This window comes from Cimex lectularius, unplaced genomic scaffold, assembly GCF_000648675.2.
Source record: "Cimex lectularius strain Harlan isolate CLEC.00 unplaced genomic scaffold, Clec_2.1 scaffold197, whole genome shotgun sequence".
Taxonomy (NCBI): Eukaryota; Metazoa; Arthropoda; class Insecta; order Hemiptera; family Cimicidae; genus Cimex; species Cimex lectularius.
The window spans coordinates 745,635-773,509 of NW_019392961.1; the positions used below are offsets into that span (position 1 = coordinate 745,635).

The 27,875-nt window shown below is 35.1% G+C and overlaps 1 long non-coding RNA gene across 2 annotated transcripts in view; it reads left to right on the plus strand.

Annotated features, from left to right (window-relative positions):
- Positions 1 to 3,212: 3,212 nt before the first annotated feature.
- The window catches only part of LOC106665866, a 377,468-nt gene continuing 352,805 nt past the window's right edge, over positions 3,213 to 27,875 (plus strand). For both annotated transcript variants that reach the window (XR_002910776.1, XR_002910775.1), the window contains exon 1: positions 3,213 to 3,385. This is a non-coding gene — a long non-coding RNA (uncharacterized LOC106665866). The remainder of the gene's footprint in view (positions 3,386 to 27,875) is intronic.

Here is a 27,875-nt window from a genome sequence, read left to right on the forward strand (position 1 = left end):
CAGAGTGACAACAGTCTAATAGTAAATTGAGGTTGGTAAATATTATTGGTACAATTTATTTTAATAATGTATTTTTAACTGTCTTGCATAGTTGTGTCCTGCTACTCCATGTACTGGTCGATGAAACTCCTGTCTTAAATAATTCAGCCCAACATCTTCGGTATCCTAATCATCTAAAATCTGTTGCTGCATTCAAAATCCCCCCAAGTGTATAGGAAAACATTTTCTTTTTTCTGTTGAAACGGTGTTCCTGGTTGACCCTTTATTTATCGAGTACTCGCACTGTGCCAACCAGTTACTCCATAGCATTCTGCTGTTTGCCATCCTTTCTCTGTCATCTCATACGACTGCCGAAGGGAATCTGCAGAATCTTTTGGGCCATTATCTTCGGTATCCTAGGGATGTCAAACATGATGGTGCATTCGAGTTGTCCAGGGGAAACCAATACATTTATTTTGCTCAGTTGAAATAATTCATGTTCCTGATTGATATTAATTATTAATAGTTTTTGATGTCTGTTATCCTTCCTGAGTCACCTCATACCACTGTCTCGGACATGGAAAATCCTTTGGGCCATCCTCCTCGGTGCCCTATTGATATAGTCGTCCAGGCGTACCTTTCTTTTGCTCCGTTGAAACTATATCATGTTCCTGGTTTAAATCATCGCTCACAACTTGTAGTATTCTCCTGACTGCCATCTTTTCCGGTCTCATCCCAGACGATTGCCTAGAGACTATGGAGAATCCTTTAGGCCATGATCTTCGGTATCCTATTGATATAGATAAAGTCTGTCTAGGTTCACTTCTTTACAAGTCCATAATGATTCAAGCGAAAAATGTTGTAATCTGTGAAGGAATACTGGAGAATAAATGTGGGAAATGAAGTGTATTCAGGAAAGAGGAACAGATGGATAACTTAGGATTGGCTTGATCTAAAATCGTATATCTTTCTAATTTTGAATATTTTTAAATCCTTTTTGATGTGTAGTTTGATATTTATTTTATGTTACAGTATATATTACAAAAATTTACAATTTATTGTCTCAAAATAATATTAATAATTTTTATGAGACCTTAAGAACTCTCTTGTGGGATCTGCGTGATCAGCAATTTTATTCATACATGCCACCAACTTTCTTTATATTTTTAAAACTAACTTAACCTAAACTAAAAGTATTGTTTGGGTGCGTTCCTAGATGTAGCACAGGTTTTTTTTATAGGGTCTGGCACATAGGCATGCTTTATAAACTTTAACGTGTCCTACCCACTATCTTGTCCTGAAATCCTACCTAACAGACCACTGCTTCAGACTGAGGTGCGGCAACGAGTTCTCGGAAGTCAGACATAAGCCGCCGTCCCACAAGGGAGCATTCTCGGTCCCATCCTTTATATCGTTTATACTGCTGACCTACCTATACATCCTATATCATTCATTACCTCCTCTACTTCGAATCCCAACCATGCTACCTCCAATATTTATGAACACCTTGAGCTTACTGTAGACTGGCGCAAAAATTGGAGGACAAGACTGAAAGAAGAAAATGTAGTCAATGTACGTGCACGTTGAGAAAACACCCTTGCTTTCCATTAATCATCAACAACAAAGAGATACCGACTTCCATTCAAGTCAAATACTTAAGACTGTACCTAGAGAGCATATTAACATGGCCCATACAAGACTAAAGAGACAACAACTCAACAGAAGACTTGAGCAACTTCGAGGACTTCTAGGACCAAAATCTGCCTTGACCGTCAAAACCAAACTAACGTTATACAAGACTTTACTGCGACCCTTTACTTGGGGGTGGATGTTCTGCGACCAGGAGTGGAACTTCTGTCCAACCCTCCAACATCCAGCGCATCCAATACATGAAGTCAAAAGCCTCCAGACAAATTGTCGAAGTTCCTTATTCCATCCAAAACCTCACTATCCACAACGATAACATTCCTTTTGTCAACGAACTGATCCGATCCCGATTCCAAAAGTTTCACACCAACCTCTCGATCCTAAGCCCTATTGCCTGAGCTCTCTGTACACATTCCATCCCAAGAACCCGCCACGTTGCCTAATCGACGCCACCCTTTCCCTTAATCCAATATTAGTAAGTTGGCATGTGTCTCCAGGAGCAATGTTAGCATAGGGTTAGTGATTAGCTGGTGATCGTGAGATGCGGTCTTGTGTGACTAGGTTTAGAAAAACATTTTCTTTTAGTGCCAACGTTTCAATCTTTATTAAGATCATCGGCTTGGGATTTATAACTATTGTTTAGATTGTACACAATGTTTGTAAATCCCAGGCTCTGAAATGATCTAAATAAAGATCGAAACGTTGGCACAATAAAGAAAATGTTTTTCTAAATGTACATCACACAAGACCCCATCTCACGATCTCCAGATAATAATTAATTAACGATCTCTAAATACTACACATTAATGTAGTGTTGTGACCGTGTGGAAAAAACATTTTGTAATCACATTTGTAACATGTACGAATATGTATAAGGTACAAATAAAATAATTGAAAAAAATATAACTTTCCAAGAAATTGTAAACTTAATATCTAAAGTAATTCAGATATCGTGAGATGCGGTCGGGTGTGATGTAGGTTTCAGAAAAACATTTTCTTTATCGTGCCAACGTTTCGATCTTTTATTGAGATCATCTTCAGGGCTCAAAGTGTTTGTCTTCTGTGTAATTGTGCCATCCTTGTGTGTCGTGTTGAGAGTGCCAGAACGGCACACAGAAGACNTAGGTTTCAGAAAAACATTTTCTTTATCGTGCCAACGTTTCGATCTTTTATTGAGATCATCTTCAGGGCTCAAAGTGTTTGTCTTCTGTGTAATTGTGCCATCCTTGTGTGTCGTGTTGAGAGTGCTATCGATTAACGGTAACTAATTTCTACACATTAATATCTAAAAAACACTTATCTTCAAAATAGCATTTAAGTTGATCGAACCGATCAATTGGTTCGAAAGACCTGAGTGCACAATTATGACTCGTTTTGTGCAATGATGAAACCGATGTCAACAGTTGATTTAAGACTTGCTTACGAAAGACCGACGGCTTACCTCGCAAGTCCCTCCGTCCCTAAAAGTCCTTAAGGTGTTTATTGTCGCCGTCCGAGGGCCATCAGGCGGTGGGAGGCCGCCGGGGGTGGGCGATCCGCCCTGGAGGGGGATGAGACATCCGCCACTCGCCAGTCTTCAGCCGATCCTCCGCCGTACAACAACTCTTTGCCGCCCCTCGCAATCTTCATAAACCGTCGACCAGTCACGTCCTCACGTGCCGAGAAAACCTTTGTGATTCTGTGTTGTGATTATGATAAGTGCATTATTTTAATATTTCCATTGGGATTATTATTTCATGATTGATCTCTCCAATAAGAGGTAAAATTTATCTGAATATTTATTTTTCTCTTTGCTAAAATATCATCTTTTCTTATGAATGAAATGACGATAAAGGGTAACAACAATTTTGCAAATTAGTAGAAACTTTAAATACCCTTAACAATATGTGGATCTTAAACAAAATTACAAGTTTGTTGATAATCGAAAAACACTATTACAAAAAAAGTAAAAGAAAATCAATTAATATATGTGCAAAAATTTTAAACACATCTTTAATTAATGACGATATTAATTTTCTTTATAGATTTTTTTCATGTTTGCCAATATCTCTTTGCTTTTTATTATACAAATTTAAATAACTCCTTTATTATTGTCATTGCATTTTTAAACAAAACAACGTTTTATGCTGGTAGTTTGTTTACGTTCCTTGTTTGTTTAACCACCTCCAACCTTTTTGACGTCTTGTTTAACAAAACATTTGTGGCTAACAAAACGAAATTCTAACATTGACAACATGACGGAAAAACACGTTCTTCATTTTAAAGTTACTAAATTTTATTAGTAATTAATAACCTTTTTCCATGAAGAATATGGAAGCTTTGTAGTTTAACAACAATAACAAATGTTGTTTTTAATGTTATTGCAAATGCGAATTGTTAATACAACCAATAAAAGATAACAGATTCTTTGTTCAGACGATTAACTGATTTGTTACCACAAATGATAATAATAACATGTATTGCAAGAATTTTTACTATGTACTGATATATACAATTTTGTAATTTTTAAGAGTATTTGAATATAGAAATTGTATGAATTGCTTTATGCTTAGATAGTAATATCATAAACTGCGTTTATCCGAAAACGTTCCTTAACAATATTTAAGTGTAATTTATCTAGCTTCAACAGGTTGTTTCTGTTTGTTGTTGTAGTATCTGCGTATACCTATAACCATTGTAAATGTAAAATTTCTAGTTTGTTTATTTTCTTTCTTTCCGCATGTATCGTCTTCAAAAACCGTCTAAACTGAAGCGCGACATTGACGGAATTTCAATTATTCAAACTAGCCCTTTTATATATTGATATGCCTATCTTTAATTGTCTATATCTTGCCTATCTATATAATTAATTGGTGATCAAATCATTAAATGTTTATGGTGAACAATATTTTAAATCTTCCTAAATTATATTTACTAATTACAGTAAAGTATTTATTTGCGGATATTTTACGTTTAAAAGCTGAGAACACAAATTACGACAGAATATGACAACCTTTAGATTATATTTCCTAATGAAAACAAAATGAATATCATTTATAGCGTTAATAAAAGTCTTAATAGCAATTTAAAACATTCTCGCAACATTGCTTGTTTATTTTGTGCATACGGAAGTTTTAATAATTCCATTAAAAGTTATTTACACACACACACACACACACACACACACACACACACACACACACACACACACACACACACACACACACACAAACAGAACTTCAAACAGACTGATAAGAAAGAACACGCAGATGCACAAACACACAAAACAATTTAAGTATGACACTTGCAAAGCTTTCTTCTCAAGCTATAAAGTCATATAATGCATAAATTATAATATATGTTACATACATAAAGAAAAAAAAGGTTTTAATCTGTGATTCCAGCATATAAATTTTCAAGATTAAGATGAACGTGAAAGCTTTATTAAAATTTTCCTTGCTGTACATCGAGGTAACGTAATTAATATAAATTCAAATGAAATTGAAATGAATCGAACTGTTAAAGACATTTCTTTAATCTTCGCCTTTTGCATCAATATGGCTCTCCCTTAGTCACATAGATAATGTCATGCCACGTGTTGGCTCTTCACCGCATGGCAGTTGGACTATACAGCACATTGATTCTATGAAAATATGCTCGATTTCTACCATGATCGTGCAAATCCGTTGTCATTCTAAAAGTAGCTCCATTCGCCAATCTTGATCTACTGATCAATTTGACTTCGAACCTCCTCGTATGACAACCGCAGTCTGATTTAGACAGCTAACTTTCTATATTTTTAATATCTTTCTTTTAAGTCAGCAAACCCGAATATTATCAATTTACCTCCTCGATCCTAATATTTGGAATCTGAATATCATTATTATTTCGAATGAATTCAATTGGAATGTGTTTTCGCTGAATTTGTTTGTTTCAGCCATCTTCAGTATAGGTTTCTATTTGTAATTCTCCCCACTTCTTTTTGTATATTTGTGTATAATTAAGCTTGCGGGATTGAGGTTGCTAACAACGGGAGGCTAAGGACGTGGGATCACAGATTTTAATGTGCTTTATTTTGACAATATTGTAATATTGTCGAAAAATATTAGATAAGCGAGCGTTTTTGCCAATGGACCGTAGAAACCTAGAAAAAGTTAAGTAATTTAAATAGATTTGTAAGTATGACTTCCTGCCTTGGTTGTGTTTGTGTTTCAAGCATATTATGTAGATATATTTTTTTGACGTAGGTTAGATCTAATGAAATTAGATATATAAACTGTCACAGAAACCAAAAGAGGCTTTCGGTGAAGTAGGTCCAAACAATTTTTATTCTTTGGGATTCGTTTTAAGCAACCCACAGCAAAACCCTTAAATACAAATTTTATAACAATAAAAAATATAAATTTTGGGGTTGGATTAGCCAGGGGTCATTTTTTCTCTCCTTGTCTTGTGTTATACTTAACAATTCGTAACCCCTCTGGATTTTAACATATGAATATCATGAATATTATAATTTATTACAACAGGTTTATCTTACGTTAAACACTGATGTTGCTTTCAGTCAAAGCCTTTTTTGCCGTCAAAATGCCTTTTTGTTTTATTTGTTTGTTTAATGTAAATATTGCTTTTGGTAAATTTGTATATAACCATGTACGACATATTTTATATAGAATATGTTTTTACCCCGGCCACAGGTTATTTCATTTGCTATTGAGATCAGCGAGATAAAAAAAGTTTGGCCGATTCTCCTATTCTTGGTCTGATCGCTAATTCCCATTGAGTTTAGAATAAGGTAGACCTAGATGAGCAGGATTAATGTGACTATTTCTTCTCGTACACCACTATACACACAAAAAGGAATTGTATTTTTTGACAAAACCAGTAATTTTTGTTGTAGAGTAAAAGTGCTATTAAAATAAAAGGGTTGCAAATCCGATATATGTCAGTAGTTGATTTTTAAACGGTATCCTCTTATGAAACATTTTATAGAAACAATGATACAGCTTTGAACCTTATTTTTTCACATCAAAAGTTAATTCATTATTACTTTATTACCAAAACACTTCAGATGTAAATTTTCGTATCATAATAGCATTGTTAAATATATGGACAAAGATACAAAATTCATAATTTTATTTTTGGCTGCCTGATACACCTAACAGAAAGCGCACAATAGCTCATTCCTTCATTATTAATTCAAGGTTTGCAACAATTTAAACTGAAGACAATGGCCGCATTGTTCCAAACCCTTTGAGATTTTTTATTTGTTTTAACTGTTTTATTGATTATTAGATCGGTTTAAACAGAAAATTTGGATAACAACTAGATCTTTCGATTTATTCGGCTGAAACAATAACGATTGTTCCTTTTTTCCCATTGTCTAATCCCCAGTCGTTAAAAGCAACGAGGCCAACATATATTAATTGTACGACCTAAAAAATACGTCATACTTGGTATTATTCATGCTGAAATTAATCTAAAATTGTGCACCGCGCAAGCGAATTAAACAGAAATCTCTCTTAAACTCAAGAATGTCAAAAGTCATTTTACTTTAATTCGGTATGAGCTCTAAAGTTAATTATAATTTTTGCTCATGCCAAATTAAAGTTGCAACAGAGAGAAAATACTAATCGTAAGAGTGCGTTTGGACAATATTTCGGATTAGTAAAATGGCGTAATGTACAGAAATTGTATTGTTGACGCATGTGATGAAACATCGCGCCTATTTTTCAAGGCAATCACTTAAAAATATCTCTTAGGTGTTCAGATATAACTTAACTACCTAATATAACTTAAGCAACAAACTGTTTAATTTTTTATCGATTCTTATATTAAGTAAAATAGTCAAAACCTTCATACAGGATGCTGATACAACTGCCGACATAGAATTCCCTATTGCTTGCGGTCTACTGACCACAGCACCAACTCTTTAAAGTTAAATACGAAAACGCACGGTTAGCAAAGTAGCCTCCATTAGTAGGTCAGTGAACAAGATTCAGATAGATTGTTTTCACCCATCTCAAAATAAGTCATATTATGTGAACTAAACGGCATGACATATATTTTTTGGTCCAAACTTCACGTGGTTGTCGTCATGTAGGTAAAGATAAAAAGATGTGCCCCTTATAACGCCTCAAACAATCAGCGAGAGAGCGCGGACATTGCAATTCATTTTGAGCGCAGTAGTGGATTTCTGGATCCCCTGCTGTGATTTTTTAAAAAAATAACTTGATATAAATATAATAGTACTATGAGTTTGGCTTATTATCGACGGACCTCCAGATGTTGAATAGTCGTCAGTTCAAAAGATTTGCAGATGCCTTGTTGCTTTGTGAATTGAGGCCTTGTTTGTCTGATGTATATCATCGCCTAAATTCAGTCGTATTTAAAAGAATGACGTTCTTATGATGTTTTCGCCCTCTATATCATCAGTGATTTTTATAGAAATTTAAAAGTCACCAGAAGACAGAGTTCAAAAAGAAAAGTACATTAGACAAGTATATTTAGAAATACAGAAGAATCTACCAACAATTTTATTTTGTGAAATTAAAAATACCAAAAAAGAAGTGCTGTGAGACTGGTGGTTTATATGTTGGTGTGAAGGAAAAATTAAAGCTAGACAGTAAAGACTAGTACAAGGCCAGTACACTGAACCTTAGAAACTATAGATAGATAAACCTAAGAAGATAGATAAATTAAGAAATTTATAAAATATTTATGTCTATCATAGCAATGTGGTTGAAAAATTGATTTTGATTCTTCCTTGGACTAACAATAAGTTAGGTTAAAAAAAACCTAAAAAGGAGAATGTTATTTGCTATTTTGTCATCCGTTTTCTTATACGAAAAACACAGGAATATCAGAGCACTCCTTTTCTACTTTTTATACATTTCAAAAAATCTTTTAATAACGTATTTACGGAGACCATTTTACAACTCTAAGAAACAAAGGAGTAGCCATATTAAAATAATATAATTTATTTATAGAAAGGCTGAAATGCAGATGAATGTAGGTAAAAAGATGAAAAACATCAATATTACAAGAAGTCTATGTCTAGGCGATATCTTCTGCGAAAATATTCAGAGTTATTTTGGAAAAAATCTTTAAGAAATGGCATCAGTTATTGACGTAAATGTAAATCAAGAACAAATGCAAACTATGAAATTTCCTGATGATGTGGTTTTAATTAGTAAAACAGAAAGAAATAAGGAACTAATTGCGTGAACAATAAATAGAAAATCGGGTTACAAATGAATTCCAAGAAAACCAAGATTTTGAGGATAAACTGCAATACTGACCTAGAATTAAAAATAGACGAAGACACAGTTGAGGAAGTTAAGAATTTGTATATTTACAGCACATGAAAGTCAAAGAAATGGGGTTAAGGTGGAGAATCTGGTAGAAGTACGGAAAATGTTTTAAATCACACTAGCATCGAATTGAAAATCAAACTATGGAACTGCACAATAAAACCAGTAACCGACATCTGCGCTACCAGGACTTTAAGAAACAATTTTATCGATAATTTAAGAATTTGAGAATGATGGAGAGGAGCCTAGATAAATTGAAAATAGAAAAACTAACAGGTGTATAAAGAAACAAACTGAATTTGAAGCGCAAATATGATAACCAGTAGAAGTCGGCTTGACATATTGTACGTGCGAAGATGGTAGGAGTACGAAGAAGATTTTGGCCTGGTACCCCAAAATTTTAAAAAGAATTGCTGTTGAGGAGCCACTTGGAAGAGACTTACGACAGAGGGGAATGGAAGAAATCTAATAGTGCTTGTTCACGTTAGTGAAAAGTGAGGAAAGAGTTGAACTCTAAAAAGTTGAACGTAGGACAATCAGTGTACCAAACAAACGTACTATGTAATAGTCTCGTAGATTAGGGTTGTAAAAACGAGTAGTTCTATTGTACCAACGCCTAGCTTTCGACGATAAATTTCAAAAGGTAAAAGATGGTCGATCGCAGAGAATATACAATTAAACGTACTAAGGTAAAAATGATAAAGGCGGGATGTGTATATCGTTTAGTATTTTTAAAACATAGTTCTTACTCACAGTTTACACCATGATGGTAAGACCTATTCTTACGTATGGAGCTACAGCCAGGGCCGATAAAGTAGAATAAATAACACAAGAAGAGAACTCACAAAAATACAGACTTGCATGCATCTATATAACGGGAGCGATGAGAACATGTCCCACAGATGGTTTGGAAAAGATACTGGGATTAATCCCCCTACACCACATGATAATTTGTATTAGTAAAACTATTATTAAAGAGAAACCTCCAACAGGAATAAAACTAAAATGGAGAGATAGCAAAATCATTATGAAAGACAATATAATATTCATGGCTCCAAGAGACGACGAGAACAGTAGGTTTGAATTTACTCAAATCCCAACAAATCTAAGTACCAAAAAAGAATGGGAAAGAGAGAAAAGCATCTCATTTAAGGCACTGTCTATTGGTACACAGACGGATCTAGACCACAAGAAGGTACCGGGTCAGGATATTCGGTCCTGGAGCCAAATGCTCGGAACCCATGGGAAAAATACACTAGCATCTTCCAAGCTGAGGTCTACGCAATCGAGAGATGTACTCCATTCAACTTGAATAAAGGGTACAAAAGCCAAGCAGCCATCAAAGCACTAAGCTCAAATATCATTAGCTCAAACATGATGCTGGACTGTAAAACCATACTAAATATATTAGGCATGCAGAACAAAGTCAGCCTCTGTGGGTCCCAAGACATGTGGGAGTAGAAAACAACGAGAAGAAACCCGGCAAGAAAAGAGGCTACTATACCGCTGATAGGACACGAACCCTTCTGTGACATAGGTACATTTTTTTGGCGAACAATATTTTTATATTATTTTCGCCAGTGGACTGGATTTTTAAATTTAAAAAAAAATTTCAATTCATTTTTTATATTTATTATATATATTAAGGTGGATGAGTTGAAGTCCCAAGGAAGGCCTAGTTCCACAAAGGTTAATTAATAATTCCACAGTGTAGTGTTGTATGTAAGCAAGTCTTGCTTCTCTTTTTATTTTTTATCTCACAGGTTAGGGATGTTCATGGGCTGTGATCATCCACATCCCTCAACCCTGGGATTGCCCAGACATAGGAACCTACATTATCAATGAGTAACTCAGACAGAAGGATAACAAAAAGTAGGGAACATTGCAAGTCACTCATTGGAAATAAACAATCCAAGAACCTCCTAACAACTTTTGTAAGGAAAGATGTAATAGAATGTATCAAGGGAAGCAGGAAAAACTGCGAAGCCTAACAAGATTCTTAACAAGATACTGCTGGACATAAACGAACATTTAAAGAAGTTTGGCACATGTAGATTCTGCAACACCGTAACACACTGAGGCACTATACTTGCCCGCAGGAGGAAGTGTTTTGGGATGAAACCGTAGAAGAAATTCAACCACTGAAAGCGGGCCTACTAATCAAATTCCTTGATAAATTAGGACTCACCGGTTTGCCATAAGCACAGAAAGGAGTATACAATAGCTCTTAAAGAGCGCAGTATAAAATAGACCCTGATTAATCATCTATATCTTCTCACAGTTTCTACTCTTAGTACTTGTAATGGCTTGTTTAGTATAAAACTTATATAATTATCTCACAACTGTGTAGTTACTGTACATCGACAACAACGTTGAAAACAAATGGCCTAAAGCCGAAATGAGTTTAACACATTAAAATGATCGAAAACGACATTACTTGATGTAAGTACATATTCATCTTTTTATATGAAGTTGTGTTTTTCTTTATCGATGTCATGTTGGTATGCATCATTAGGTGTTTTGTGAGTAAGTGGATTGAATGCACAAATCCCAAGCTATTCAACAGTTAGCAGCCATGAGGAGGAGAGAAAAAACCCGTTTCTTTTAATGCAAAAAACAACTTAATCATTTGAACCCGTGGAGGAAGCCGTCAGTTAGATTTATCCGGCGCATAACTCTTGCGGGAAAGCAGTTTTAAAACGGGGAACAATTCCGGAGATGAGAGGGCCGGGATTTATGAACGAGGGGGTTGACGGCGCGGTGGCCCCGATGCCGGCCTGCCTTTTGCGAGTGGAGAGCAACAGTCTCTCAAGTCTTCCAATCTTCTCTTCCGCCCCCTTCTTCACTGGATCGCCTAAGGCAGACATATGAAGCACTCTCACGGAATTCACGTCGGTCTCAAATCACGTCTAAACCCACTATGAATTCAAATCACTTCATTTTTCTAGCGGCTTTTTGCGCTGGAGGTCTCACGCTTTCTTACTCAGACGTAATTTATTAAGAAAAAAATACCTCCCCCGAGAGATTTTCATATATTTATCTCTCATATATCGCATACCCACAAGAAAAGAGGCACAACTAAAAAAAAGGAAATTTTTCGGGGGAGGCAGATGGAAGTTTACTTTTTTTACTTATGTGTTAAATACACGCAGTTACTGTTGTTGGCAGTAAAAACTGTCATGATTCATCAATATCGTTTTTCGTTTGTCCAAGAATCAAGCGAAAACACAAAACTTGCATACATTGGCTCTCGGTAATTGAAGTTAGTTTGTTTGCTCTAACAATAATGGTGGCCAATGAATGACGTAAGATTATTAATTTCTTTGTGATAGTAACAGACAACATACAAACATACAAGCATAAATATCACGTTTTGAAATTATTGCCTACCACCACCATGATTAGATTTAGAGGCAATGGCGCAAGGAAGGAAGAAGGAAAAACTAAAAAAGAGCATTCCCTTCCGGTCCTTGGTCTTCTGAGGTGTAAAACAAACAAAAAAACGAATCACGTGTGTGGATGTCAAATAATAAAAAAATATATATAATAAGAATTATTTGGAGATAGTGAGATGCGGGCTGGTGCCAGTAGGCACTCTCAACACGACACACAAAAATGACACTTCTACACAGAAAACAAACACTTTGAGCTCTGAAGATGATCTCAATAAAGATCGAAACGTTGGCACGATAAAGCAAATGTTTTTCTAAAACTTACGTCACACCAGACCGCATCTCACGATCGCCAAATAATCATTGGCTAACGGTCACTTAACACCACATAATAAGAATTACATTAATTATTGAAATAAAGGCTTTATCGATTATTAAACATAGTGTAATTAAAACTTTCAAAAAAGCCATTTATTTTTAGTGGTCTAATTGGCCATATTAATTATTTTAATGAATTATTCTTTCTATATAAGGTTGAGATGAAAAAGTCAGTGTGACGAGCGGGATTCGAACACGGCCGATGGTCGCGTTTTGAAAAAATCGTTGAAACTATAAAATAATATAAAAGTTAAAAAGAAAACATTGTTAAAAAATATGAAAAAACAATTTTATAATTAAGAATGAAGAAAAAATTAAAATAAAATAAATGAAACTAAAATAATTCACGGCCACTCTGTATCAAGAAATTATAGTATTGAAGAAAAAAGCAAATTAAGTTCTTGAATGAAAAACAATTGTTAAACTAATTGTTAAAACAATTATACAAATATATTTTTCTTAATGTGAAATTAATATAGACCTGATGATGACCTTAAAGTAGGCCGAAACTTGGTAGTAACAACTGAATATGGTTTTTTATTCAAGTCTAAACCTTGTTGCAGAGTGCTCGTGAGTAAAAAAGTGATCGATACTTCTAACATTGAAAACTAAAATGATTCTAAAATTAGTAGTACTTTGCTCTTACAACGAAGAGAAAAACGATGCATAAGAACTAGGAATGCTGTTAGGCTCAATCAAGGACACGCAATTTTCTTTTTTTCGCTTAAAATATAATTGTGGTTATTTATTAGTTTTTACAATATTTTGATTTTCTGTAATATTTCTGACCTGCAAGTTTCATGGTTATCAGATTTGTTAGAACTATCGTTTAAAGTCAAACGTTTCTTCTCATTACCCGTTATCAAAGTACAACAAGAAGATCCAATATCAATAGCATTTTGTCCAAAAGTAGTTGCCAAAGGAGTGGAATTTGAACACTGACAGACTTCATTTAGAATCAGTTTGTCCAAGCGATATGAAAGTCATTTTTACAAGTTGTGATTATTGATCCTTTAACACGCAGTAAAAGTTTATTTTTTAGTCGGCCATTATAAAACTGTACCACTTTTCCTGATAATTACCCACATCGTTTCTTTAAAGCTTGCCACAGAACTAAGATATGCCACTTTTTGTAAATGGAGACAGTGCTTTTCCGCCAATTGAAAAATGCCACATGGTGCTTCCTAGCAGCTAAGAGTCCACCTACATTTGTCATTTTTCCTGTAGAATCACACACCCTAATACTTAAGAAAAGTAAATAATCCGGTTGTTAGATTTTTTTGACTTGTGTCATTTTTCTTGTTGGCGTGCGATATGTGTAACATTTCCAAAAATATTAACTATATAATCAAAATTTAATATTTCGTTTTATATTTTTTCACACATAATTTAAACCACCAACTTTGAGTTTTATTTCATTTTTTATCATTAACATTTTTTTCAAAACATGTTTGAATAAATTTAAAACGAATGCGTTGTATCGCTGTCTGTGACCACAATTTAAGACTAATGGTTTTACATTTCTGATCATACTGGTCTGCCTATCCTCGCTTGATTCATCATCAAAACCACACAATATAGTCCTAAATTTGTTTTTTTATTTTAATTCAGTTTCATTTTCAGTCATTGTGTACCACTTAAACACTAATAAATCACATGATACATCGATACGATATGTAAATTAGCTTAATTCCAAAGCATATTTTGTATAAATACGTAAACTGGGGAACTGGGGATATGTGTGTTGTTTTAATTTGGCACTAAGTAAAATCACACAAAATTAATTAATTAAACAAAAACACTTGTACGATGTGAAGGTTAAAACTAGATCTGTGGCCAATTTCGATTGAACTATCAAAAACGTTCGTTTAATCCTGTTGAGGAATTTTAAAACATTTTATAATTTTTTATTTCACTCCTCTGACTGCTTTTCTCTAACAAATGAAACCGTGAAGATGTATTGGCGACCAGCAATTCTTAACCACTTAACCACCAAGTAACCAAAACCTTTAAAACAACAGCATTATCGAATAATTTAACAAACACTTATTTTACATAGCAACATTATCACATACATATATTTATACAAACAAAACTTTATTGAATTCTTGGGCACCTTTGTATAACCGGGAACGAACAAACTAATAATGACAGCGAAGTTAACCACCGTGAGACCAAACGACTCTACTCACTCTGTACGACCAGCTAATTTGCAAAGAGCGATTGCTAATATTATAAAAAATGAACGAAGAATCCGCTGGAATGAAAGAAACATATAATAAAATGTAAAAACGACATCGGTCCCTGGCCTGTGGAAGCTGGGTCTAGAACGGAAAAGGGCATACTTACCAGGTTGCGCAAGACGAAGAAGAATGATCTATGCGTTGCCTTAGGACAGGACAGCAGGCACAAATCGCTGATCCAATATCTAAGGGTCATCAATACTTTAAATTGTATTAGAACTTTACACCTTATTTATTGGAGCAAATGTATTTATGTGCGTGAATGGAGGTGTAGTTCTCTGGGGTAGGCAAGGTCATACCATAACACGGACACATTCTAATGTGGGTGGGACCACGTAGGTGCCAGTTGTGTAAAGAATTTATCACGGTAGAGTACATAATAACAGACGGTAAAGTAAGAAATACGACATCCCGAATGACCTACGCGATGTCTTCCTCCTAGATTTCCTTCTTTGTCCACCAACTTTAATTGTCTGCATGAAACTATTCTCGCAGCGTTGGTCAGTCAGACGAGTTTCTGAATTCCACCATCTTCAGTGGTTGGACGTTGGTTTAACAACCAAATTAACAAGAAATGTGTGGTATTTAGTGACCAGTAGCCAATGATTATTTGGAGATCGTGAGATGCGGTCTGGAGTGACGTAGGTTTCAGAAAAACATTTTTTTTTCTCGTGCCAACGAGTTTATTGAGATCATCTTCTGGACCTGGGATTTATAAAAATTGTTTAAATTTTACAAATACATGTATTTATAAAATTTAAACAATTAAGTAAGGTTTTTAGTTGAGATAAAAAAGTCAATGGCACGAGCGGGATTCGAACCCACGATCTTCGGCTAGATACGCCGCTGCTCTACCACTTGAGCTATCGTGACCTCGATCCACTCGGACACTAACGATCCAAATAATCAAATTAACAAGGTTCATCACTCTGCAGACCAAACATAGAAATCTCTCAATATTTTATGTAATCTTAAATAGTTGATAAAAAGGTATAAACAACATTTTTGAAATTTCATGCTAGTTTAGTGCTGAGGATGTACATTTTACAATTTGATGAAAACGTCCATGATAATTTTATACAAAGTTAAAAGTTAAACACCTTGATACTCTGAAATTTGGGTGTTTAATACTATAAAAATGAGAAGTTAGTTTTGTCAAAAATACAAAAAAATGATGAAAGTTTTTTACCATAGCCTAGTCTTAATTGTGTATAAATAAGCTTTTTATCTTAATGCTTGTTTTACACCCAATAAGAAATAAATAAAAGAAAATATTCAACCATTAACTCCGAAAACATCATTATGCTGAAACAGAAAATTGAGGTAAAAGTTTAATATATATTCTCGTTGGTTTGGACTGTCAGACGCGTGCTTCTTCTGTGTGAGTTCTGTTTGGTCGGGTCTCGTTTATAACAGAAAAGATTTGTATACTTATGGCTATAGACATGAATCATCAGTGTCATAATAAAGGATATGAAATTGTAGAAAATAATTTTAAATTGACGAAAAAAGGGGCAAGAGACGATTATTTATGAAAGAAATACTGTCGACAATTCACTAACTCATTCTAAACGTATTCTATTTCAGAAGTAATTTTTGTTTGTTTATATTATTAAGGATTTGTTTCTTTCTGAACGAAATATTAAATCTATCTTTCAGGCAAGCTTAAACGGTTAATTCAGGCAAGGAAAGGTAAGTTAGGATTAATAGAACTTTTGATCGAGTGTTTGAATTTTGTCACGTTTTCGTTTAAACTCGGATCTGAGTAAACTCTATCCAGTGAAAAATAAATATTTCACCCTCCAGCTTTTGTGAACGAAATGGAAAATAAATATTGAGGGCGATTGTTAAAAAATTATACGTGAGAGGGTTGGAGGGCGAAGTTGTGAACTAGGGTGACGCACACGCACACAAGGCACACATAGGCGCATAAGCGCACACACAAATACTATAAGGTCATTTTTCAGTGCTAATGGCAGTGACCAATAAGAGAGTAGGGAAGGGTCCAAGACAATGCATCGCTCTCCCGAGAGCGTTTTTGTCATGGTAATGCCCCAAATTAAGGCCCGCCTCCGCTCCAGCCAATCTGCACATCAATGGTTCCGTTTTCCACTTTTTGGTCCTCTCCTCCGCAGATTCCGGCTTAATGGCTAAAAATGAATTAGACCTCAAGGGGGGGAAAAAACCGTCTCCCTACCCTGGCCCTAACCCGTATCGGTGTTTTAAGCACCCCGGATAAAAATTAATTTGAGGGTCGATGAATTGTCGGAACGGAGGGCGGAGAGGACGTGATGTAGGTTGAAGGGGTCGGTATTCATAACGCACATTGATAGCACCATTGTCGTTCATACGGCTTTGTGCCTCGTCCCTTGTTTTAGCAGCATTTCTAAAACTGATATAACCTATTACAGAGCCGGTCTCTTTGTCACTGGTTTGTTCCCCATGCAAATGATATGTATATTAGCGGGCGAATCCTAGATTTATATTCCTTTGTCACGGCCGCAAAACCTTGCGAATTGAAGGAATATGATATGCGGGATGGTGGAACAGTTTTGTCGTTGTTCTTTGACTTCCGTAAAAACCCTGATTTACATTTCTGTTTATTATTATCAACCTGCCAATACACGGCGTTTTAGTTTATGAAATGATGATACGATGATCAAAATAGTAATATTTAAACATCTACTTAATGTCGTCAATTGACCAAGTTACTTCTTTCAATCAATTAATTATTCTTTCTATGTAAGGTCTTCGTTGAGATAAAAAGGTCAGTGTCACGAGCGGGATTCGAACCTACGACCTTTAGCTAAATACGCCGCTACTCTACCACTTGAGAGGATCGAAGTCACAATAGCTCAAGTGGTAGAGCAGCGGCGTATTCGTGGGTTCGAATCCCGCTCGTGACACTGACCTTTTTTTATCTCAACCAAGACCTTACATAGAAAGAATAATTAATTGATTGAAGGAATATTTAAACAGTTTTTAACTGGCGGCAGAATGGCACGTAAAGTGGTTATAAGTTTTGGGGGTATTGTAGAAATAAAATGTATATGTATTAATTATGTATTATGTATTATTAATTATTATGTATATGTATTAATATTTTCGATGCTTATATTACTATTTTGGGATGAATATTATTTTACTTTGGCCATTTTTGATAATGTTGGTCCGCCTATGCATGCTGGTATGTTTTTCCCATTTTCAGTGCTGGATCTGAGTAGGGAGGAATGTGTGGTGAGAAACCGATACAGGTCTGACAAACCCAAAACAGCGAGAATTGCCAAACGAAAACTATCGGAAACGAACAAACTATAGGTTTATATCACCGTGTAGAAAATTTCATTTTTATCCCAATGAAGAAATCTCACAATGTACATTGTTGACGAAGCTACAAACACACTTATACGTTAAACCGATAAATTTTGGTGAAAGGTCTTGCGTTTTTTTCATATGTTTGTATATTTACAGCTATATATCAAGAGTAATACAGTGAAAATCTTCACTGATATTCTGCTGTCAAGAATGAAGTCGTTTGGCTGAATCACACGGCGTTTTACCAAAGGAAGAGTTGTGGTTTCGGAAGGGAAAAGATTGTAAAGATGCAGTCTTCATTCTTTCGTCGGCAATTAATACAACTTAGACTACCCCAGAGAAAAGTTTATATTATTTTCGTTGCGCAAAGCATTCGATTCAGGTTTCCATTATAAACTTTATTGCCAACTTCAAAATATCGGAATCAGCTCAAATTTAATTAGGACGCTAAAAGCGGTATACTCGCCAGTCAAAATCATCATAGAGGTGGATTCCTTGAAGAAATAATTGTGACCAAGGGGGTTAAGCAGGGTGAAAAACTCTACCCACTTCTTTTTCGCTTTGTTCATTGGAATTATGATGAAAAATTTCAGCAGTAGAGGAGGTGAAGGAATTTACATTGACAACAAAAGGACTTGTTAATGATATTTTTTGTTGATGACATAGCGAATGGTGCGTACTCTTGACATGATCTCAATTTATATTAAAACTGCTTGTGGAGTATTGTAAAATGAATGACCTCGAGGTAAATACGCTGAAAAAGACAATTTCTTATTTCAAAAAACAGGAAAGAAGACAAATATCAAAAAATTTACATGTAATAATGCCCCACTCCAGGTGACCAACTCAATGATTTAGAGTGTTGTTCTCCTCCTCAGGGAAATTTTACAAGTCGATTCTTATTTTGTTGCAAAGGTAGTGCTTCTAATCCCAGAGTGTTAAATATACTGTATCTCTCAATCCGATTGTTGGAAACATAAAATGACTCTCCTCTATTACCTCATCTTATCTGTTCTATATTATATTGTCAGAGATTTGCGCTCTCGGCCATATTACCAAACTGGAAAGAGTACAAATAAAATTCTTAAAGTATTAGAAACTGGTACTCCCATCTGTGAACTAAAGTGTTCAAAAAAGCTCTGAAATTTTGGCGAAAACTATTGTTCCTACTTGATCGCTCCTTGGCAAAAATCTGTTATCTAGGTCTGTATTCCTTAAAAGACAATAAGAACATTCCTTTAATTGGTGAACTTGTTTGCATAAAATTCTTATTTCTATAGGATCACAAAAGCTATGGCAAAAGCAATGGCGTAATATTAAAAAAAAAGAAGACATAAAAACTTCAATTGAAAGAGTTGAAAACCATAGTATATGCTTCTGAAATTGAAGCATTAATTGACTCAAAGCACGCTTATCATTGTAGAGTTATATCAAAAGAGTCTATAAAGTTTAGTAACCCTATAAATATAGACAAGTATTAATCTTAGTATTAATTAAGCAAGTATTAATGTAAATTATTAATCTTTCTATCCAGTTATTAAAACAGACCCACATATTTATTTGTTTATTTTCTATAATAACTAGGTATAAAGATTATAATTTTAATTAATTAATCTTTATGTAAGGTATTGGTTGAAATGAAAAAGTTAGTGTCACGAGCGGGATTCGAACCTACTACGTTCGGTTCAATAAACTACTGCTCTAACCACTTGAGCTATCGTGTCACGAGAGCAGCGGCGTATTGAACCGAAGGTCGTGGATACGAATCCGGCTCGTGACACTAACTTTTTCATTTCAACCAATACCTTACATAAAGATTAATCAATTGAAAGAAGTTATTTGGTCAATCGGACCACGAAATATAATGGACATGTTTTATTAGAAAATAACAAAAAAACTTCTTCTTAAATAAATACATCTCTCTTTCTCTCTCTCTCTCTCACTCNATATATATCAAGACAACGCACTTATTGTTGACTCCACTAGTGTAATTAAGGACCACCTGGTGTTTAGTCTTTTTTTAATTGATACTATGATACTTAAAATAATAAAATACATTTTAATTTAGATCTATAGTCGAAATAAAATTAACTGTTATTAACATTATTGATGCGTTAAGAACGTTATAATATTTGGGAATGCATATTAGTGTCAAAGCTGTTTTTTTTGTTAACCATTGATGAAACTATTACTGTTCAATAAAACAAGCAAATCTGCTAGTTTTTTAGTTGTGAATAAACACGATTACAATTACTATGAAAAAGCCCCGTCCACTGGGTGTCCAGGGCAGTATCCCAATTCATACCGGTTTGCCCGAGATTGTGGGAGATGAGAAAATGGCTAGTTTAGCAAATTCTTCCAATTAAAGTAGAGTAGAGTCAGTTTCATAAATTAAATTTTATATCTATTTTGGCAGAATTTAATAATAATAAAAAGGGGGGGCCTTGCTTTTGAACATATGTACAAATGAACGTTTTTTCAAAAACACCGGTACTCCGAGAGTTAACATGATCTCTGCTGTTGCGAACCCTCGTAAAATAATAATAAAAAAAGGTCTATAACAATGTAAATGCAACAAATTAGAAATGAGTAATGCAATACTCGCATAATCCCCGGATAATTACGGACATTTAAAAAATCCTTTATTATTTCTTACATATCACAAAAATATTTGTAAGAAAGTAGATGTTGTAAATAAAGTATTTTTGACTTGACAATTAACCCTTTACTGGGTCTGTTCTAATCTCCTACCAAAGATTATCTATCATAAACAAAAATTTTAACAAAAGAATCAAACATAATTAATGTTTAAACTAGTATATTTTATATTGTACTTATATTTATTTAATTATAAATACTTTTTGTGCATTGTGGGCTTTAATAAATGGTCATTGTATTGAATAAGGGTACTCCTATTTCTTAAATGAAACGTATATGATATGATCTATTTTCTTACCTCTGCGATTGTATATAGATTCCTTCAAGCTTAAGGTATAATTAATTACAAGTTACCTGCAGTGCAAGGTAAAATTCTGTTAGATTATGAGGATGTTTTTACAATATGTTATATTATACATATGTACTCAAACATACTTTCCTTCTCGTAAATATTGTAAAAGGCTTGGTATAAAGATGGTGCACAATCTAGAACCAATAATCTTTAATAATGTACAGAAATTAGAAAAGTAAATATTGAGATTATTTTTTCTATTTATTTCATATTCGTTTCACGCGATTTGAATGAAAAACTGGTTTATGTTTAGCCACAGTTGCTCGCTGAATTTGGCATGAAGGCGAAACACGTATGAATGATTCGTAAACCAGTGAGAGTAGACCGACACAGTAATGTAATCTGTTGTCTGCCATTTAAGCATAGTTACATCTACCAAATTTAAATAATTTTTAGAGTAGAAAATTAAAAACCCACCTCTAAAGGACTAAAACAGCGTGGATGGGGAAAATTAGTATGATCGGAAACGACCAAATTTCGGTTCTGTAAGGATAAATCGCATTAAAAAAAGTTGATATTAAGATTGTCTTTTAACATAGGCGGAAGCATAAAATAAAAATAGTTAATTTGACCGTTATCATTTTCCTATTGGTGCTGAAACAAATTATTTGACCTATATCTCGGATCTGTGGGGTGGACTGACCCATCGTAAGAGGGTTGATGTATTAATTAAAGAGTGCTACCAAGGGCGGCTTTAGAGGCCGACGCCGCCACCGCTTCCTGTATTGAATCTCTCTCCTTTTCAGGCTCGTCTCTCCTCCAGCGGGCAATAAGTTGCCCGTAAATGGACGGAGGCCTGGGCTAACAATGGTAGGGTAACAAAGGGCCGCCACCCCACCATTTTCATATAGCCCATTGATAAGAGGCAGTATTGTATCCTCAGTCGTCATGTATATGTTATTATTGTCCTCCGCCTTCAATGCTCTCGCCATCTTGCCGCCTCCTCTTTACATAAGATGTTTAGAATTCGCCACCCCCGACGTAATGGTCATTTAGGGCACGGTGAATAGCAGCCACCCCACTTCTTGTCCTTTTCAATTAGGAGTGCGACAATGCACTCAACCCTCCCTCAGACAATAGAACACGATTATTGCTCTAAACTCAACTCCTTTCTCCTTAGAAAGTAATTATCAATTGAAACTTGCCGATTGCCGAAAATCAAACGTCATTCAAAATTCACAACGCTCCTCCAGTCTCTCGATTTTCAATAGAATTGTCTTTTCTTATGAGTGAATTTACTTCGATCGGGAGTAAGTAGAAAAAAAGAAAGTTCTCACTGGGTTTATTATCTAAAAGTTTGTTCCGATTAAAAACAAAAAAAACTCTTAGATTATAGAAAAACAACGATTTATAAATTTTGATCAAGTTACAATGTTCGATAAGATAGTGTTCAACCTTCAACTTTTTAATGATATATATATTAAAAACCGATCATGAATGGCACGGGGCTAAATGAGTTGAATTTTTAATTTCATTGTACTTGGTAGATAAATATTTCAGATTGGTCAAAAATGGTTCATATTTCTTAACCTTCGAAAATTATTGTCCTGAAGAAGGGATATTTCTTGTCCAAGGAACCAAGTGTTTTCTTTCTAATTTTACTTATCCCTCATTATTTTATAATATACAAGATTAACAACTATTAACTATTTTGGCACAATGGGCTACAAAACACTGTTGATAAAGTAATATAAATTATGTAAATTCTTACATGGTGCAAACTATCTTTTATCTTCAATTATTTCATTTCAGAAAAATCAATAATAACTAAAAATATTTTACTTCAAGTTAATATTACAATAATATAATTAAACCATGATGATTTTTAATTTTTTTTAATACTTCGAACAGCGTTTTGGACTTATTGCCCATGTTTAACATCTACGGGAATAATTCTACATCACAATTGCTTAAAACTTTTTTGACAATGTTACAGGATATTAAAAAAAATTACGTTATTGTAGTATTATTTCTTTATTAAGAAATAAAGAGAGATAAAAAGACAATAGAGGAAGAGCGAGAGGGAAAAAGATGGATAGATCGCTGAATAGAACGATACATAGATAGAGTGTGTGTGTGTGTGTGTGTATGTGTGTGTGTGTGTGTGTGTGAGAGAGAGAGAGAGAGAGAGAGAGAGAGAGAGAGAGAGGGTGAGTGAGAGGAGAAGAGGAGATAGCATAGATAAACAAATACATAGAAAAAAATTCATAAACTTGTCTTAGTTTTTCTACGTACGAGACCTGGAGTCTTCGGGATGAAACCAAAGACCGAACTGACGGTTAAACTAGATAAATGTACTACAGTTTCCAGTCTGAAATCATAGCGATTATACACTGCGCCGGAGAAATAAAAAGACTAGGAATACATTCCCGGAAGATAGCCATTTTCTTTGAAAGCCAGGCAGCACTTAGGGCCCTAGCCTCATGCGAGGTAATAGTAAAAAGTGTTTGGAACTGCATGGAGGCCCTGACGGAAGTCAGTTTCACTAATAACCGACCCCGGCATGGGTTCCTGGACATTCGGGGCCTAGAACGAAATAGGTTGAAATGTTGGCCAACACACTCTCTAGGCCCAGAACCCTGCTTAGCAACTTGACACAAAAGAGGATACATCTTAAAATTGATCCTTAATGAGTCCAAAACAACAATGGTGAAACAATATCACAGTTATAAGGCACGTGAAGAAATTCATAGCAGGGCCATCCGCAAAACTTACAAAAGAATTACTGGAAGGCCGCAGAATCAGGATTCAGGTTGGAATCCTGACTGGGCACTGCCACTTAAGAAGGCACATGCACCGGATAGGAGAACATACAGAAGAAACACTGGGTAGATACTGCCAGGAAAAGGAGGTGACCTATGTAGGTGTAGGTTCTCGCAACTAGGACAAGAAAAACCACTAAGGAGCTGCTGGCGAAGCTGTGGAGGCTGATTAATAACCTGAGGCTGGCCAGTGAATTATATTTAACACGGGAGCACAATAGAACAATTCAGGTGGAGGTGCAAAAGGACTTGTGGCAGCCTCTTTTATCCGTATCCTGTGATTTTTCTTGATGAAATCTTTGAATTCTAGAAACTTCAAATTTTGAACTCATAATACTTACCAATTTCTCAGGTGTTTTTGTAACATCTATGCTCGATGTTATCTTATTTTTCTGGTGTTATTTTTGTTAATATTATCAAATAACAATTTGATAAATTATGTGCGTGTGTCTATGTCAATAAAGGATGAGTGTGAGAGTAGATATATAGATAGACAATAAAAGAGGGAAGGAGAGTGTGTGTGAGAGAGAGTGAGAGAGAGAGAGAGAGAGAGAGAGAGAGAATGCATACAAACAATTGTGATAGATATATAGACATTCAGATAATCATGTAGTTAGGTCGGGAGAGAAAGAGGAAGGGAGAAAGTGTTAGATTATCAAGATTGCTAAATTTACTAAATTTAAACTTAAGTAATAAATCCTTGGTCTTCAAATTTTATCGAATTCTAATATTAAATTAGAAGCAGGTTTATGTTATCAAATAAGTAAGCCCATAAGTGTTTTATATCTTTTGGCACAGTCAATAAAAATAAGGCTGGTTACAAGGGTGGAGGGGTACGCGATCATACATTACGTTGTTAAGTTTAAGACTGAGGATCCATTGATTCTGTTTTTGAGGAGAAAGATCTATAGCCTTATTTTACTCATTTTCACAAAAGTAAAGGCTTTAACCCATACAATTAATTAATTAATTAAGACACCTGTGAGAAAGAGATCTCTGTAATACTAGCGAAATATATAGAATAAGAACATTATTATAAGTATTATATTGGATTTGGCAAAGTACTTTTTCACTTCAATCATTAAAACCTTGGAAATAAATTGTCGTCAAATAAATGTTATAATAAAATCCTGCACAAAAGAAAATGATCTAATTCAGACAAAACAGGATATAAACTGTCAACCATTAAATCTTATCTAGCCAAAATTTTATTTTTATTAACGATTTAATTTTTGTTTTACTGAATTCAATGCCGCAGAGATACAAACCCGGCACCCTTACAATGATTAGTCACCGGGTCAACGCTCTAACACTGCAGCCACCAACTCTCCCTGATTTTAATTGTTAAACCTAATTCATTCTTCCCCACTGTAGTCATCTCTGAAAGCTAAATTCACAGTTTAGGACTAGAATAGAAATGTTGATTAACCAGTACTGTTAAATAATCTCACTACGCGGCCAGGGTAATGTGACGACTATACATTCATGTATATGTAAAATGTGTACTTATCACATTAAAATCTCTTTTATTATACATGAGTCGTACATGAACCTGCTTATGTTTATTTCATAACATTTTAGAATGAATTATTTCGATAGTTTTTATGTTTACCTCATATATCCCGCGTCAACTCATACTCCTTGCGTCCAGGTTTGGAAAAAAGTAAATACCCGATGCGTCCTAGGTGGGGGAAAATAGGTAAATAATTACCCTATAAAAATGATTTGGACCTTTCAACAAAATGTGTGCATGTTATGGTCTTTCCTCGTTCACTCCTGATAATTTAGTGGAAGCATCTCTTTCCGCGATACAAGTTTCACGTAGGTCCAACGAGAACTAGGACGATAGTCAGGCCTCGCTCTGATCTCGAATGAACCGAGCTGTCGGTGGGACCATCACTAGCTTTGGGGCCGTCGCAGAACCAATCTTGACCTCCATGTCAAACTGTATTTGCTTCAAGGCACTCAGAAGCTTGAAAACGTCAGGGTGGTCAGCGTAAAACCGTTTGTTGAATTTACTGTGGGTTCACGGTTGTGATTATCGTGTGCCTCAACAACTGTACAGTCTTCAACGGACACCGTTTTATTACACGATCAACATGTCATATCGGTCGTTTTCAAAATTTTGTGAAAACTGTACTTGTAACAGTTTTTAAACGAGCAACATTTTACCGAAACGGCTAATACTGGTCGATATTTCTTCGGACACGATTGAAACAAAATGCTCGTAGAACCGATAAAACGAAACTGACGGACACAACGATATTTATTCATTCATTTGTCTTCTTCAATCTTTCTATGAGGTGTGTGGTGTTTAGTGACCGTTACTTGATGATTATTTGGAGGTCGTGAGGTGCGGTCTGGTATGACTTAGGTTTAGAAAAACGTTCTCTTTACCGTGCCAACGTTCGAATCTTTACAATTAATTAAAGTTTTTAGTTGAGATGAAAGAAAGTTAATGGCACGAGCGGGATTCAAACCCACGATCTTCGGCTAGATACGCCGCTGCTCTACCACTTGAGCTATCGTGACCTCGATCCACTCGGACATCAACTTCCCATCTCAACCCCACCTTATGAGTTTTCCCTCCTTTTTTTTCATCTCAACTAAAAACCTTAATTAATTGTAATGATTTAATTGGTCAAGTGGACCATAAAATTAGTGAATTTAAAGAATTAATATGAAGTACACTTCACTAAAGCTCTCCGTGGCCATTTCAATTGTCGACGAGAATCCAAACCGATTACACGACATTTGAAAAATGGCAAAAAGGAGGGAACACCGAAGATCGTGGGTTCGAATTTCGCTCGTGCCATTAACTTTTTTTCATCTCAACTAAAAACCTTAATTAATTGTAATGATTTAATTGGTCAAGCGGACCACGAAATTAGTGAATTGTTCGAATCTTTATTGAGCCCTGACGATGATCTCAATAATGATCAAAACGTTAGCACGATAAAGAAAATTTTTTCTAAAACCTACGTCACACCTGACCGCATCTCACGACCTCTAAAAAATCTTTCTGTGAGGATTGCATTTTGAAGGAGCAAAGGCCCTACGTTCGGGGACGCATCGGGCTAAATAGCTTCCGGACGGATAGAGTATAGTCTACAGAATCTGTTATTACTCTATTAATTTTTTATTGCTATTACTCTATTACGTTTCTCTACTTTTTGTTCGATTCTGTTAAAATAATGAACGTATAATTTTTATATCAATGATAAAAGTAAAAATATTTTTACATTTTAATCGATAATAAATTCGTCTTACAATATTTGTTTGATTTATATTAAAATTCAATAGATCGAACTGATTGTTTTAGGGTTTCGTTTTGGTACGCCATATTAGTAGTGAAGGTGGAGATTATTGGCTGTAGGACTTAGGCCGAAGGGTAAGGGTTTACACAAGGAATTCAATATGTTTGATTACAATCGACGAATTACCGGGGAATCTGTGTTAATTAGAGTCTATTGAACAAGTGTAAGGGTATTAGCGGTGCGTTGTGCTTGAGGGTAACATGTGTGTGTCGGCTTATTAGGAGAGAAGTTGGCCGACTTTACTTCATACAACATTTCCCTATTCCCAACTCTCGCCAAATTAACGCTATTCACCGCCCTGGGCTCCGTCTTGTATTTTTATTCGGATTCTGAAAGGAGGAAGGCGAAGGGTAGTATATTGTGGCTACAATTTAGCCTTATTCAAGATGAGGGGGTATTGCCGGGGAAAGAGGTTGGTGACAGTCTACTTCGCCCCCAACCCCCTGCCACACCGCCTCCCGGACCGTCTCACCCCCACGGATTCTTGAAAAGACGTCAGGAAGGCATCTAGTTCTCACATTCAAATCAGACGCTTCTTTCAAA